This window comes from Aegilops tauschii, chromosome 4 (genome assembly GCF_002575655.3).
Source record: "Aegilops tauschii subsp. strangulata cultivar AL8/78 chromosome 4, Aet v6.0, whole genome shotgun sequence".
NCBI lineage: Eukaryota > Viridiplantae > Streptophyta > Magnoliopsida > Poales > Poaceae > Aegilops > Aegilops tauschii.
Genome location: NC_053038.3, coordinates 216,492,091 through 216,507,465, shown reverse-complemented (window position 1 = coordinate 216,507,465; position 15,375 = coordinate 216,492,091). Strand labels below are relative to the sequence as shown.

At 52.7% G+C, this 15,375-nt stretch overlaps 1 pseudogene; it reads left to right on the top strand.

Moving 5' to 3' along the window:
- The first annotated feature begins 1,701 nt into the window (after positions 1-1,701).
- LOC141021774 (uncharacterized) overlaps positions 1,702-15,375 on the top strand; it is a 53,002-nt pseudogene continuing 39,328 nt past the window's right edge.

Genomic DNA, 15,375 nt, shown 5'->3' with positions numbered 1-15,375 from the left:
CATCAGCCTCCCGTACAACGCCATCCTCGGGTACCCAGCCCTGGCCAAGTTCATGGCAGCAACTCACCCCGCCTACAACCTCATGAAGATGTCCGGGAGCAGCGGCGTCCTCACTATGGCTGGAGACACCAAGGAGGCCCTGACAGCCCTCAAGCTTGCCTTCAGGGCCGCGGCGGCAGCACGCCCGACAGATGAAGGGGCCTCCGAGGTCCCGAGGGCTGCGCCGGCAAAAAAGAAGCAGCTGTTCTCTCAAGACCAGGCCGAGACGAAGCAGGTGCCAGTTGACAAAGATGGGGCATCAGGATCCACCTTCACCATAGGTGCCAACCTTGCCCTAGACCAAGAAAAGGCACTGGTCGACTTCTTATGCACGAACAAGGAGGTGTTCGGATGCGAGACCAAGGACCTGGTTGGAGTCCCAAGGGGGGTGATCGAGCATCACCTGAGGTTGTGCCCCAATGTGCGCCCAGTGAAGCAGAGGGCGCGACGGCAGTCCACAGAGAAGCGGACGTTCATCATCCAAGAAACCCGCAAGCTGCAAGATGATGGTGTCATTCTGGAGGTGTGGTACACAGAATGGTTGGCGAACCCGGTTATCGTCCCCAAGAAAGGCGGGAAGGAACGCATGTGTGTCGACTTCACCAACCTTAACAAGGCTTGCCCTCAAGACCCCTTTCCGCTGCCGCACATCGGCCAGATCGTCGACTCTACTGCCGAGTGCGACCTGCTGTGCTTCCTGGACGCATTCTCAGGGTATCGCCAAATCAAGATGGCGGTGTATGATGTCGAGAAGACAACCTTCCTAACCCCGTGCGGGGTGTACTGCTACACATGCATGCCCTTTTGGATGCGTAACGTTGGAGCAACCTTCCAGCGGCTGATGCACATCGCTCTGGGCTAACAGCTCGAGAGGAATGCAGAGGCCTACGTCGACGACATAGTGGTGAAGTCTCGGGAGGCAAGGACCCTCATAGAGGACCTGTAAGAGATGTTCGCCAGCCTGCGCAAGGTGGACCTGCGGCTCATCCTGGGGAAATGTGTGTTTGGCGTCCCCTTCGGCAAGTTGTTGGGCTTTCTGGTGTCACACAGGGGAATCGAGGCAAACCCGGAGAAGGTCAAGGCAATAGAAAGGATGAGTCCGCCATAGACTCTTAAGGAAATGCAAAAGCTGGCGGGCTGTGTGACCTTGCCAGGGCGCTTCATCTCCAAGCTGGGGGAGCGCGCTCTCCTGTTCTTCAAGCTGATGAAAAAGAAGGGTCGTTCGAGTGGACTCCGGAGGCTGATGCGGTGTTTCAAGACCTCAAGAGATACCTCACCAGCCCAGCAGTGATGGTGGCGTCGCGTCCTCTCGAGCCCCTAGTGCTTTACCTGGCCACCACGCCTCACTCAGCCAGCGCAGCATTGTTGGCCGTCCTGGAGGACCAAGGGTCAGCCACACGATGCCCTGCGCCCGACCGAGATGATGCAGCCCCAAGACGGCTCCCCTGAAGCCTCGGCGGCGTCAACAAATGACCAGGCTCCACATGAAGGTGCTCCTGAGGCCACAGTTACCCCAACAGGCGACCAAGCTCCTGAGGTTCTGCTGCCTCAGGAGGTGCCCCAGACTCAGGGGGTCTCGGACTCCACCAACACTTCCGCCCTCGTCGAGCACCCGGTGTACTTCGTCAGCACGGTAATGACGACGCGCGGGCGCGCTACCCCATGCCGCAGAAGCTCCTGCTTGCGCTCCTCGTTGCCTCACGCAAGCTACGCCACTACTTGCAAGGCCACCGCATTAAGGTCGTCTCAGCTTACCCACTGGATAGGGTGCTCCGGAGCGCCAATGCTGCGGGGAGGGTCACCGAGTGGAATATCGAATCGCAGGCATTCCAGCTGGAGTTTAGCACCACCAGGGTCATCAAGGTGCCACGCTTGCCGACTTTGTGGTGGAATGGACTAACGCTCCAGGGCCCGAAGCGGGCGAGGACCGGTCCCTCTCGCCAGGGACCGAAGCACCGAACGGCTGGGTCATGTACTTTGATGGCGCCTTTGCACGTCAGGGCGCGGGGGCTGGAGCCGTGCTCATCTCACCTACTCAGGACAAGCTCCACTACGCCATGCAGCTCTATTTCCAACGCGGCGAGAAGGTTTCCAACAACATCGCGGAGTACGAAGGTTTGATTGCCGGCCTCAAGGCCGCGGCCACTTTGGGCATGAAGCGCCATACCATCAAGGGCGACTCCCAGCTCCTCGTCAACTTCTTCAACAAGGTGTACGAGCTGAAGGATGAACACATGGAGGCATACCTGGCGGAGGTACGCAAAATTGAGAAACAATCTTGGGCCTAGAGCTGCAACACATGCCTCGCGACACGAACAAGGAGGCCGATGATATCGCCGAGAGAGCATCCAAGCGCCAGCCTCAGGAGCCCAGCGTCTTCGAGGAGCGGATCTTCAAGCCTTCAGCAGCCCCTCCGGCTGCGGAGACAACACTGCCTCAGGAAGAGCTCCCCCAGCACCAACCTCGGGAGCCCCCGCCTGCGACACGACCTCAGGAGCATGTCTGCTCCTCATGCTGGAGCGTCAAGAGGGGTGCTGGACCAAAGAATTCACGGCGTACCTGCTTTAGGGAACCCTACGGAGAAGGAGGAAGACACTGAGCGCGTGGCTCAGCAGGCCACAGCCTACTGCATTTAGGACGGTGAGCTCTACCGAAGACGACCAAATGATGTTTACATGCGATGCATCTCCACGGAACAGGGGTGCGAGCTGTTAGCCGGCATACACGGCGGGGACTGCAAGCATCACTCGTCATCGTGCACCTTGGTGGGAAAGGCATTCCGCAACGGATTCTACTGGCCCGCAACACTCAACGACGCAACCGAGCTGGTGAGATCCTGTGAAGGCTGCCAGTTCCATGCCAAGCAAATCCACCAGTCTGCTCAGGGCCTCCAGACCATCCCGCTCTTGTGGCCGTTTGTGGTCTGGGGGATGGACATCTTGGGTCCGTTCCCTCGAGCGCCCGGGGGCTACCGCTACGTCTACGTCGCCATCGACAAGTTCACCAATTGGGTCGAGGTGGAAGCAGTCCGCACCATCCCGGCCGGCTCAGCGGTCAAGTGCATCAAGGGCTTCGTGAGCCGGTTCAAGTCCCCAATCGCATCATCACCGACAACGGCTCGCAGTTCACTTGCAATCTCTTCAAAACATATTGTGCTAACCTTGGAACGCAGATAGGCTACGCCTTAGTGGCACACCCCAGGAGCAACGGCCTAGTTGAGCGCGCAAACACAGAGGTCCTGAGGGGCCTTAAGGCAAGGACATTCAAGAAGAAGCTCGAGGCCTGCGGCAGGGGCTGGCTGGACGAGCTCCAGTCTGTGCCGTGGTCCATCCGCACTACCGTGACCAAGCCGACCGGAAAAACTCCATTCTTCCTCATCAACAGAGCTGAAGCGGTTCTCCCACACGAGGTCAGGCATCGCTCTACGCGGGTCTTGGCCTTTGACGAGGCATGCCAGGACGCCACATGGGGGATGGACGTCGTGCTGGGGGAGGAACTCTGCCGTCAAGCGTCGCTCCGGGCGGCAAGGTACCAGCAGGTGCTGCGGCGGTACCACTGCCGCAGCGTCCGCCCCAGGACGCTCGAGGTGGGTGATCTCGTCCTGAGGCGGGTGCTCTCAGGGTAGGGCTGCATAAGCTCTGTCCGATGTGGGAGGGCCCATTTAGGATTGCCCGTGTCTCCAGGCCTGGCGCCGTGCACCTGGAGACACAGGACGGGATCCCCATCTAGAACTCCTGGAACATCCAGCACCTCCAGAATTTCTACCCATGAAGCAAGGGCCAGAGCCTGTGAAGGTCTTCGCTCGTGACACTCTCATGTAATAATGAGTGGGGCTGTACATGCCCCAGAGTCTCCGGAGAGCCGCCCTCGGGCCTCGGGGGACTCCCTCCCACGTCCTAGTGGCAGCACTTAGCTCCGCACTGGTGAGAAGACTAGACTAGGTGCCGGACACGGCTTTTCATTTGCTTGCTTTCTGTAGTTGGTTTGCAACCGTTTAATGAAATTTGGAGTTCTAGCATTTCTCGATTGCCTAGTTGGATTTTATCTCCTCTCGCTTGCTTGCTATTTGTCTTGGTTTAGGGAAAGCGGCAGTTGCCCGTCGCTCTTCCTCGCGCGCCTTGCGCGGGGGCTAGGCAGGTGTGCGCGTGCGCGTTGGGCTCGCCCATGCTGCGAACACACCTCGCCAAAGCCCTGTCGCCCTAGAGCTTCGGCTTCCTTGATCTTCGTGAGGCGCGTCGAATAAGCTTGTGATTTACACACCCTCTTCAAGTCCATGCCCCCTAGGTACTACGACGCGGTGCACAGGGACACGATTAGCCCATGTCTGAGGGCTCGCGCAAGGAGGAACAAGGCACCCGACAAATTTTCTAACAAATCCTGCAGCTTTCTGATGCCTCACGAGGTTAGCGGCTCCTGAGTTGGCAGCAAGGAAGCCTCACCAGATGCTAAAAGGTGCGCCCTCGCGAGCTGAGAAACTACCTCGAGTGTATGAAGCTAAGTTATCCCTCCGCACCTACGCGGAGCGCGAACATCATAGCATAACGCAAGAAAAATAAACATAGCATAGTGGCATAAGTACCATGGTTCATTACACGCCCCAGCAGGGCCCTCTACTTTTTTTTCAAAATGCACGAGAAAGGATAGGTTAAATAGAAGCGGCCCGCGTGATCGCAGCGCCTCCTCAGGCCTGGCTCCGGAGGCCCTCCGGGCTCATCCTGAGCCCTCCTCCCGCTTCAGCCAGGCATGGCGATGAGAAGATCCGCTACCTCCCTCGAAGCGAGCCCGGCGGCTGGTCGTAACCGCCGCTGCTCATGCTCTCACCGGAGGAAGAGCCGCCGCCGCTGGACGAGCCATGGCCGTCGCCAAAGGCAAGCTCACCCTTAGCGTCACCATGGCTGTCGTCAAGGACAAGCTCATCGTCGCTGCCGTCGTCTTCGGGGCAGCACCCTGCAGGGCGGCCATCTTCCCGAAACACCCTCACGTAGAGGGTCGCGACGCCGTCGTACTTGAAGTGGAGGGTGCACCTCCTGCTCAGGCCACGCGCGCGGGCAAACGTCTGCGAACCACGGGTCAAGGCCACGTTGCCCGCGGCGGAGACCTCGACCGCGGCCCACGAGGCCATACTACAGCAGCCATCAGCCTGCAGCTAGACCCCGTCATGCCCCGTGGCCGGCAGCTCGCCGGCAAAGAATCACGGGAGCTGGAGCCAGGTGCCGGCCGGCCTCTCCGACCACACGACGAACTCCGGGAGCATCTCTGCCGAGTGGAAGTGCGGTCGAGGAGGCCGGGCAACCATGGCATGCCTCCCCTCGTCGCAGGGGGTGCCCTGCCCTTGGCGGCTTCCGCCACAAGACGAAGCACCGCCATGGCCGCCCAGGGTGGCGCGGGCACCCAAAGGAGTGCGCCCACGCCCCCGAGGGACCACCGCAGGGGTCGCGACGTGCTTACGCGGGCAGCCTCGCCCTCTCTTGGGTGGTAGCGAGCCGGGTCCCTCCTTGGGGGCCTTCCCTTTGTCTGCGGCGGAGAACTTCCTCGTCGCCACCATGGGTGCTACGGCAAGTCAGCAAGGCTAGAAGGAGGAAGAAGGAGCGGGTGGAGAGAAGATAGAGATGAGCAAGGGGGCTCCGCCCCTCTCCTCATTTATAGCCAAGAGGAGGCCAACCGCCGGCCGCCACGACCGCACGCAATGATGGTTTTCTCTACATGCAGCAGGGTCTCGTCAAGTCGAACGATTGCCGAGGCAGTGCGTGGGGAAGCGGAGGCGCCCGCGTCCCATCAATCGCCACACGTCGACCGAGGCCGCATGCAGTTGGGGCCCGCGACGCTCCACACTTGCCCTTTGGCTTCGCCTCAAAGCCAAGTTCGAGCGCGCCTTGGGCCCGGGGGCTACTGTCGGCGTCCTGGGAACGGGTGTACCCAGACTTGCCTGCCTGCAGCCCACAGCGTGGCTCCGTCAACGACCCAGTACGGCCCAGCTTTAGGAACAACAACCCAAGACCCTCACGAGGGGCCAAGCCTCGTGAGGCGGACGACACAAAGACCTCCATGGGGGGCAGCCTCACTAGGCTGGCTCCCGGGGAGCGGAGATATCTATGCAAGTTGCACCTCATGAGGTTCATATGACGTGAGCCGTGATGACCAAGGCCAAGCGGGCGCCAGCGGGCGCAGTGTACCAGTTTCTTCTTTGGTGCTAAGGAGGCAAGCACAGGAGCGGGGACCTGAGGAATCAAGCAAAGGTTTCCATATCGGTGCAACAAGACCGAGACTGCTAGGACGGCAGGACGGAGGTCATCGCAGAGCCAACTGCAGCATCACCACCAGAGGTTTTTGCAGGCAAAGACCACTTTTGTCAAGATAACTTGTACTAGTTGTCCCCCTTCAAATTTGGCCGCTGTGGGATCCCGTCCCACCTACATTTGGGGAGAGGACCAAGGCCACTATAAATAGGACTTAGCCACCACCATAGAAAGGGGACGGATCATTGAGATCATCCTCTCATCCACCAGCTCATCGAGCTCAAGAACACCTCACCTCCTGAGGCTGTTCAACCACTGTACTAGTTCATCGTCAGCCCCTCGAGGCAATCCAGCACAAAGCTGGAGTAGGGTATTACACCGCAAGGTGGACCGAACCAGGATAAACTGTTGTGTCTCTTGTTCGTGGGGTTCGTCGAGCTAGGCCATGAATTTGGTGAGCGGGCAGACCGGGGAGGACGAGTTCTTCGCACGCACCCCAGAGTTCGAACCTCTCAAGGGTCTGCGGAACCCTGAATCGACAATAGCCCGCCGGGGAAAACTTGTTTACTTAAATGTATAGAGGCATTCCACCTCTGCATGGACATGTTACATGCACAAGTGGCCAGCAAGGTTTATCTTTTCCATTAATATGATGATCAACAAGTACAGATCTTACAGAACACAAACATGGATAAAAGAGATTACATAATTTAGATTAAAGTTTGGCAAATGCCTACACATTTTAGATTAAAAAAGATAAATGCCCCATAATCCCTTTTCTCGTTCCTCCTCCCCAAGGTATTGCGGTGGGAAGAGAAGAGGGCTGAAGGAGTGCGTGAGCAGACGCCCGACCCGATCCCGTCAGGAGCTTGCCAGGGGCAGCCTAACAAGATCGTGAGTGGCGAGGCTGCGAAGGAAAGGGGCGGAAGGAGCAGCTCGGCGGTGCCCTGGTCACCACCTCTAGGACCAGCGAGAAGCCCTAGCGCGAGCACCGGCGGGGAGAATCGCCGGAGCTTAGTTAGAAGACTGCTGGAGGAGGCGAAGGCACCAAGAGAGCGACCCCCTCCCCGGCGACCTGGAGACCGGTGATGATGGTGCCGTGGAGGGAGGGGAAGAGCGGAAAGATGAGGCGGCAGGTCGCAAATAGGAGATGAAGGCATCGGTGCCATCGTACTCTGACCTGACGCCCTGCCACCCGCCTTCTCCATCTCCCCTAGTTCTTTCTTCATCACCACCACTCCGTGAGGACGCCGGCCCCTCGGGCCATCACCTCCTCCGGAGAAGCATCAGGCGATGGCGGCGTCCGAGGTGCGTGAGGAGCATCGCTCCCCTCCTCGGGGGGCAGGGAGATGCCACAGTCTTCAACATCACCCCAACGTCACCAAAGGGAGCAGTACTGGGATTACCACAAGCCCTGATAACTGCTCCCCAGACGGGCACCGAGAACCCCAAAGGCCCCTGCATTGGAGTGCCAAGCCGCAACGGCTCGCAGCAAGCTCCAGCACTCCCCACCAGACGGCCAGCCCACGCGGAGGAGACAAGCATTCCACCATAATGGGAAAGCTTGATATCTCCTGCACTACGAGTGACTTGCTCGCCGCATCTCCCCGAGGGCTGGACCAGACAAACTCCCCAAGCGTTGACGCGAGCGTTCGACATCATCAAACCCCAAGCTAGGGCCCGGGAGTGGCCACAGGCTCAACCTTTCAGCATAACCCGAAGAAAATAGAGAATGGAGGATGGGGGGTGTGTGGGTGAATACTCCCACTCCCCCTACCCCTCGTTTTATAGACGGGTTGGGGATGGGAGTCGATCCCTCGGCGGGTAACCGCCGCCCTCCTCCACCAATCCATGAAGATCGGGCCCCTGCCTTGACGCTCTCCCACACCACGCGCCTCCATTACCTACCCCACTCAATGCATGCGGCATACGTGGCCTAGGATAAGAGCATCGTGGGAAGAGTGAATTGGTAGTTACTCACCCGTGTGTTAAAGTCACTCACGAGCCATTACAAAGGTGGCCCCACTACAATTGGCAATACACGACGCGTAGGAGAACCGGAAGCTGACCTGGGCTCAGGTTAACGAAGAAGCAAAGAAGATCTCAAAGGACAAGCAACTACTCCCCTCTCGGCTGTGCACAAGTTTGGGCCTAACCCGACGAAGCCCGACAACGCATTCGGGCCAGGCTCGTGGGCTCCTCTCGATGCAACAAACCCTTGTTATGTTTCCCAGACTGTTCATAGGCCAAAGAGCAAGATTGCAACATTAAAAACTAGACCAAGCACAAGTGATCATCTCTTTGAGGAATCAGAGTGCGGATCAAGAAGACTAAGTCAAGCCAAAGAAGCGAGATACCACTAAGGGAAAACCTCCCTTGCCGGGCAGGCGACCCTGGAGGGGTCAAGGTTACCCTGGAAAAAACCTCAAGACCGCCCCGGTAGGCCTGCCGGGCCCTACGAAGGCGAACTACCCCGCCATGGCTCCACCGCACCACCTCACAGTGACGCAAGTTATCGATTGGTGTGGTGTCAAGCCCACAAGTGACTAAGTGGCTATTTTTTTCCACATGGCAGCCACTTCCTATGGAAATCACCTCCAAATGACACCCGTCCTGAGACGTGTCATGCAGGCAGGAGAGAAAGTGGCCGAACAGCCTGACAAGTCTTGTCGGCCAGGCCATGACGTGACACTAAGTAGCGCATTTAATGCGCTCTGTACTGTCTGCAGAGTTAGGTATGATAGCACTGATTACTATCTAATCAGTTCACAATGACTGATTTGCCATTGTGGTGACCCCTTTATCTATAAAATGAGGCCCGTGGCAACCATAGAAAGGATTCAGACCCTTGTTCACTCGTACGCGTGTAGCCGTTCTGGCCCCGAGGCAACCCTGCCGGGCTAGTGTGTCGCTCTTCCACCACAATCCACCATCAATCCACCAAAGCAGGTGTAGGGTTTTACGCCTCGCGGCGGCCTGAACCTGGGTAAAATTTCCCGTGTGATTTCTGTCGTGCTGCGCGACGTTCTCCGCTCTTTGTGCAATACGTTCATTCCCCCTGCCGAACCACAAGGGGCTGATGGCCCATAGGTGGCCGTGGTTTCCCATGACAGGGCAGTTTGCCGGTGGGAGGAAAGGAGAGATTAGGTTAGGCTCTGTATATATAAACACAGAAGGGGTGGCGGCGACTCGATCTATTTTGTTGCCGCTCAACCGCCGGTTGCCGGGATGAAGAGATTCACCGCCAATCCACCATGACTTCTTCCTCCTTGTTGTTTCTCCGTTTGACAACAGCCTGAGGTCCGGTCTTCTCCCCTGCTGTAGGTGAGCTATCAATGTGATTTCATCCATCCCTTATCCTCTCATGTATTTCACTATGCCTACGTGTTGCCTCTGCATCACCGGTAGATTGCTACCTGATTGTTGCTCTATCTCTATCATGTAATGACTCGATCTATAATTTCTGTATGAGCTTTTTACATCACAAATGATCTTTTAAACTTATATACAGTATTGATTTATCTGGATTGCAAGTTCAATGCTGCTTGATCTATCCCTCACTTGTAATTCCTTGAGCTGCAATTTTGGTATGCTCTGTTTACCTCACAAAAATCTAGAGGAAATTGTTGGCCACCGTAATCCTGCTGCACATTCTTCAGTTATCTAGATGTTTTCTTTTCTTTAGTTTCATCAAAATAAGCATGCATGTACCAGGAGCTTGTTCTTTTGAGTGTTGCAGCTCATAGCTTTTCTTTTTGTTAGAGGAAAATAGTAGCTAGCTAGCTGCAACACTAGAAATTAATATACCCAAAGAAGAGCACTATTGAAAGTGAAATTGCATGCACTGAACACTTCCTAGATAACACATGATTGAACATAATTATAACACCATGACGCAGTTGTACCTGAAGTTAAAGAGGGCTTGTCGCACCTGAAGAACCAAGGGAGCATCGACTGGTCTAAAGGTAATCATCCCGGGCACTATTGATGTTACTGAAGCTAGCTCCATGATTTTCTCAAGAAGTGGCATGATGCCAAGAGGTGACACCGGGCAGTACTAGAACTAGTGTAGAAGTAGGATTTCTACTGCATGATGCCAAGATGTGATACTTACTCGTACTAGTACTAGTCTAAAAGTAGGATCATATGCGTGTGGATGTGGCTACTGGTAATCCTGAATGTAGGGACATGAGGTTCTTTCACATGGTAGTTCAAATTACTATATGGGTGTGCTGTCGTTTAATCAGAGGGGCTGCTCAATTGGTGGAAAAGGGAAATTGCTTATAGATCACTATCGAACATTGCAACTTACTGTTGGGAATCGTTGCATGGAAAAACAAAAAAATTCCACGCACACGCAATGACCTATCCATGGAGATGCATAGCAACGAGGGGGAGAGTTTGTCTACATACCCTCGTAGACCGTAAGAGGAAGAGTTCCACAACGCGGTTGATGTAGTCGAACTTCTTCTCATGTCAACCGATCAAGTATCAAACGCACCAGCATGACACCTCCGTGTTCTGCACACCTTCAGCTCGGTGACGTCCCTGGCCTTTTTGATCCAGCAAGTCGTCGAGATAGTAGATGATTTCCGTTAGCACAGCGGCGTGGTGATGGTGATGGTGAAGTGATCCTCGCAAGGCTTCGACTAAGCACTACAAAAATATGATCGGGGGTGTAAACGGTGGAGGGGCGCGCCGCACACGGCTAACAACTGATCTTGTGTGTGCTAGGGCGCCCCCACATATATATAGGTGGGAGGGAGAGGGAATGCTACCAGGATCTGCCCAAGTAGGCCGAATCCTAATTGGGGTCTCCCCTTGGCCGCGCCCCCTGCCATATTTGCCGGAGGGGGAAGGAAAGAGGAGGAAGGAGGGAAGGAAGGGGGAGGCAGAATCCCCCCTTTCCTTTCCCTTCCCCTCTTTCCTTCTCCTCCTGGTTCGACCCACATGGGGGGCACACTAGCCCCTTGTGGCTGGTGCGTTTCCCCTCTTGGCCCATAAGGCCCATATCTTTTGTCGGGGCAGCCCAGAACCCCTTCCGGTGACACGATATGTACCCGGTACCCTCTGGAACACTTCCGGTGTCCAAATACCATCATCCTATATATCAATCTTTACCTCTCGACCATTTCGATACTCCTCGTCATGTCCATGATCTCATCAAGGACTCCGAACAACATTCGGTCACCAAATCACATAACTCATATAATACAATATCGTCATCGAACGTTGAGCTTGCGGACCCTACGGGTTCGAGAACTATGTAGACATGACCGAGACACCTCTCCATTCAATAACCAATAGCGGAACCCGAATGCCCATATTGGCTCCTACATATTCTATGAAGATCTTTATCAGTCGAACCTTATGACAACATACGTAATTCCCTTTGTCTATTGGTATGTTACTTGCCCGAGATTCGATTGTCGGTATCTTCATACCTAGTTCAATCTCATTACCGACAAGTCTCTTTACTCGTTCCGTAATACATCACCTCATGACTAACTCCTTAGTCGTTTGTTTGCAAGCTTATGATGTGTATTACCGAGAGGGCCCAAAGATACCTCTCCGATACTCGGAGTGACAAATCCTAATCTCGATCTATGCAAACTCAAAATCTACCTTCGGAGATACCTGTAGAGCATCATTATAATCACCCAGTTATGTTGTGACGTTTGATAGCACATAAGGCATTCCTCCCGCATCCGGGAGTTGCATAATCTCATAGTCGAAGGAATATGTATTTGACATGAAGAAAGCAATAGCAATAAAACTGAACGATCACAATACTAAGCTAACGGATGGGTCTTGTCCATCACATCATTCTCCTAGTGATATCATCCCGTTATCAAATGACAACTCATGTCCATGGTTACTAAACCTTAACCATCTTTGATCTACGAGCTAGTTAAGTAGAGGCTCACTAGGAACACGGTGTATGTTCATGTATTCACACATGTATATAGTTTTTCGATCAATACAATTCTAGCATGAATAGTAAACCTTTATCATAAATAAGGAAATATAAAATAACAACTTTATTATTTCCTCTAGGGCATATTTCCTTTAGTCTCCCACTTGCACTAGAGCCAATAATCTAGATTACACTATAATGAATCTAACACCCATGGTGTCTTGGTGCTGATCATGTTTTGCTCTCGGAAGAGGCTTTGTCAATAGGTCTGCTACATTCATATCTGTATGTATTTTGCAAACTTCTATGTCTCCCGCCTTGACTTGCTCACGGGTGGATTTGAAGCGTCTTTTGATGTGTTTGGTTCTCTTGTGAAATCTGGATTCCTTCGCCAAGGCAATTGCTCCAGTATTGTCACAAAAGATTTTCATTGGACCCGATGCACTAGGTATTACACCTAGATCGGATATGAACTCCTTCATCCAGATTCCTTCATTTGCTGCTTCCGAAGCAGCTATGTACTCCGCTTCACACGTAGATCCCACCATGACGCTCTACTTGGAACTGCACCAACTGACAGCTCCACCATTCAATATAAATATGTATCCGGTTTGTGACTTAAAGTCATCTGGAACAGTGTCAACGCTAGCATCGACGTAACCATTTACGAAGAGCTCTTTGTCACCTCCATAAACAAGAAATATATCCTTGGTACTTTTCAGGTACTTCAGGATGTTCTTGACCGCTATCCAGTGATCCACTCCTGGATTACTTTGGTACCACCCTGCCAGACTTATGGCAATGCACACATCAGGACTGGTACATTGCATAGCATACATGATAGAACCTCCCGCTGAGGCATAGGGAATGACTTTCATTTTCTCTCTATCTTCTGCAGTGGTCGGGCTTTGAGTCCGACTCAACTTCACACCTTGTAACACAGGCAAGTACCGTTTCTTTGACTGATCCATGTTGAACTTCTTCAAAACTTTATCAAGGTATCTGCTTCATGAAAGTCCTATTAAGCGTCTTCCAATCATGAAAGTCCTATTAGATCTTGATGCCCAATATATAAGCAGCTTCACCGAGGTCTTTCATTGAAAAACTCTTATTCACGTATCCTTTTATGCTATCCAGATATTATACATCATTTCCAATCAACAATATGTCATCTACATATAATATTAGAAATGCTACACATCTCCCACTCACTTTCTTGTAAATATAGGCTTCACCGAAAGTCTGTATAAAACCATACGCTTTGATCACCTCATCAAAGCGTATATTCCAACTCTGAGATGCTTGCACCAGTCCATAGATGAATCGCTGGAGCTTCCACACTTTGTTAGCAACTTTAGCATCGAAAAAACCTTCTGGTTGCACCATATAAAACTCTTCTTTAAGAAATCCATTAAGGAATGCAGTTCTGACGTCCATTTGCCAGATTTCATAATCATAAAATGCGGCAATTGCTAACATGATTCGGACGGACTTAAGCATCGCTACGGGTGAGAAAGTCTCATCGTAGTCAACCCCACTTGTCGAAAACCTTTTGCGACAAGTCGAGCTTTGTAGACAGTAACATTACCATCAACGTTAGTCTTCTTCTTGAAGTCCATTTACTCTCTATGGCTTGCCGATCATCTGGCAAGTCCACCAAAGTCCATACATTGTTCTCATACATGGATCCTATCTCAGATTTCATGGCCTCAAGCCATCTGTCGGAATCTAGGCTCATCATTGCTTCTTCATAGTTCATAGGTTCATCATGGTCTAGTAACATGACTTCCAGAATAGGATTACCGTACCACTCTGGTGCGGAATGTGCTCCGTTCGACCTACGAGGTCCAGTAGTAACTTGATCCGAAGTTTCATGATCATCATCATTAGCTTCCTCTCTAGTTGGCGTAGGCATCACGGGAACGGATTTCTCTAATGTGCTACTTTCCAAATTGAGAGAAGGTACAATTACCTCATCAAGTTCTACTTTCCTCCCACACCCTTCTTTCGAGAGAAACTCCTTCTCTACAAAGGTTCCATTCCTTAGGGTATCCTATGAAGACGCACTTCTCCAATTTGGGTTCGAGCTTATCAGGCTGAAGCCTTTTAACATAAGTGTCGCAACCCCAAACTTTGAGAAACAACGGCTTAGGTTTCTTACCAAACCACAGTTGATACGGTGTCGTCTCAACGGATTTAGACGGTGCCCTATTTAACGTGAATGCAGTTGTCTCTAATGCATAACCCGAAAATGATAGTGGTAAATCGGTAAGAGAGATCATAGATCGCACCATATCTAATAAAGTACGGTTACGATGTTTAGATACACCATTAGGCTGTGGTGTTCTAGCTGGCATGAGTTGTGAAACTATTCCACATTGTTTTAAATAAAGGGCAAACTCGTAACTCAAATATTCGCCTCTGCGATCAGATCGTAGAAACTTTATTTTCTTTTTACGATGATTCTCTACTTCACTCTGAAATTCTTTGAACTTTTCAAATATTTTAGACTTGTATTTCATTAAGTAAATATACCCATATCTACTTAAATCATCTGTGAAGGTCAGAAAATAACGATACCCGCCGCGTGCCTCAACACTCATCAGACCGCATTGTAACACCCCGGATGTAACTTGCCATATTTGTAACTCCAACTCTTGCCATTTTCGGCTTTAAGTTATGAGATTCCCTTCGTGGTTGGGTTTTATCTTCATTTTGCATTTTGTTCTTGTCATGCATTTCATATCGTGTCATCATGTGCATCGCATTTGCATACGTGTTCGTCTCATGCATCCGAGCATTTTCCCCGTTGTCCGTTTTGCAATCCGACACTCCCACATGCACCGGCGCACCCCTCTTGTCTCTTTTCGTGAGCGGGTGTTAAACGTTCTCGGAATGGACCGAGTCTTGCCAAGTGGCCTTGGTACACCACCGGTAGACCACCTGTCAAGTTTCGTTCCATTTGGAGGTCGTTTGATGCTCCAACGGTTAACCGGGTAACCGCAAAGGCCTTTTCAGTGTTGCATCCCAACACCCTCCAAAACAGCCCCCTAGCCCATCCAAGCCCCCTCCATGCTCTCGGTCGTTCGATCACGATCGTGTGGGCGAAAACCGCACCTCATTTGGAGTCTCCTACCTCCTCCCAGCTATAAATATGTGCACCCCGTCCAAATCCCGTAGTCC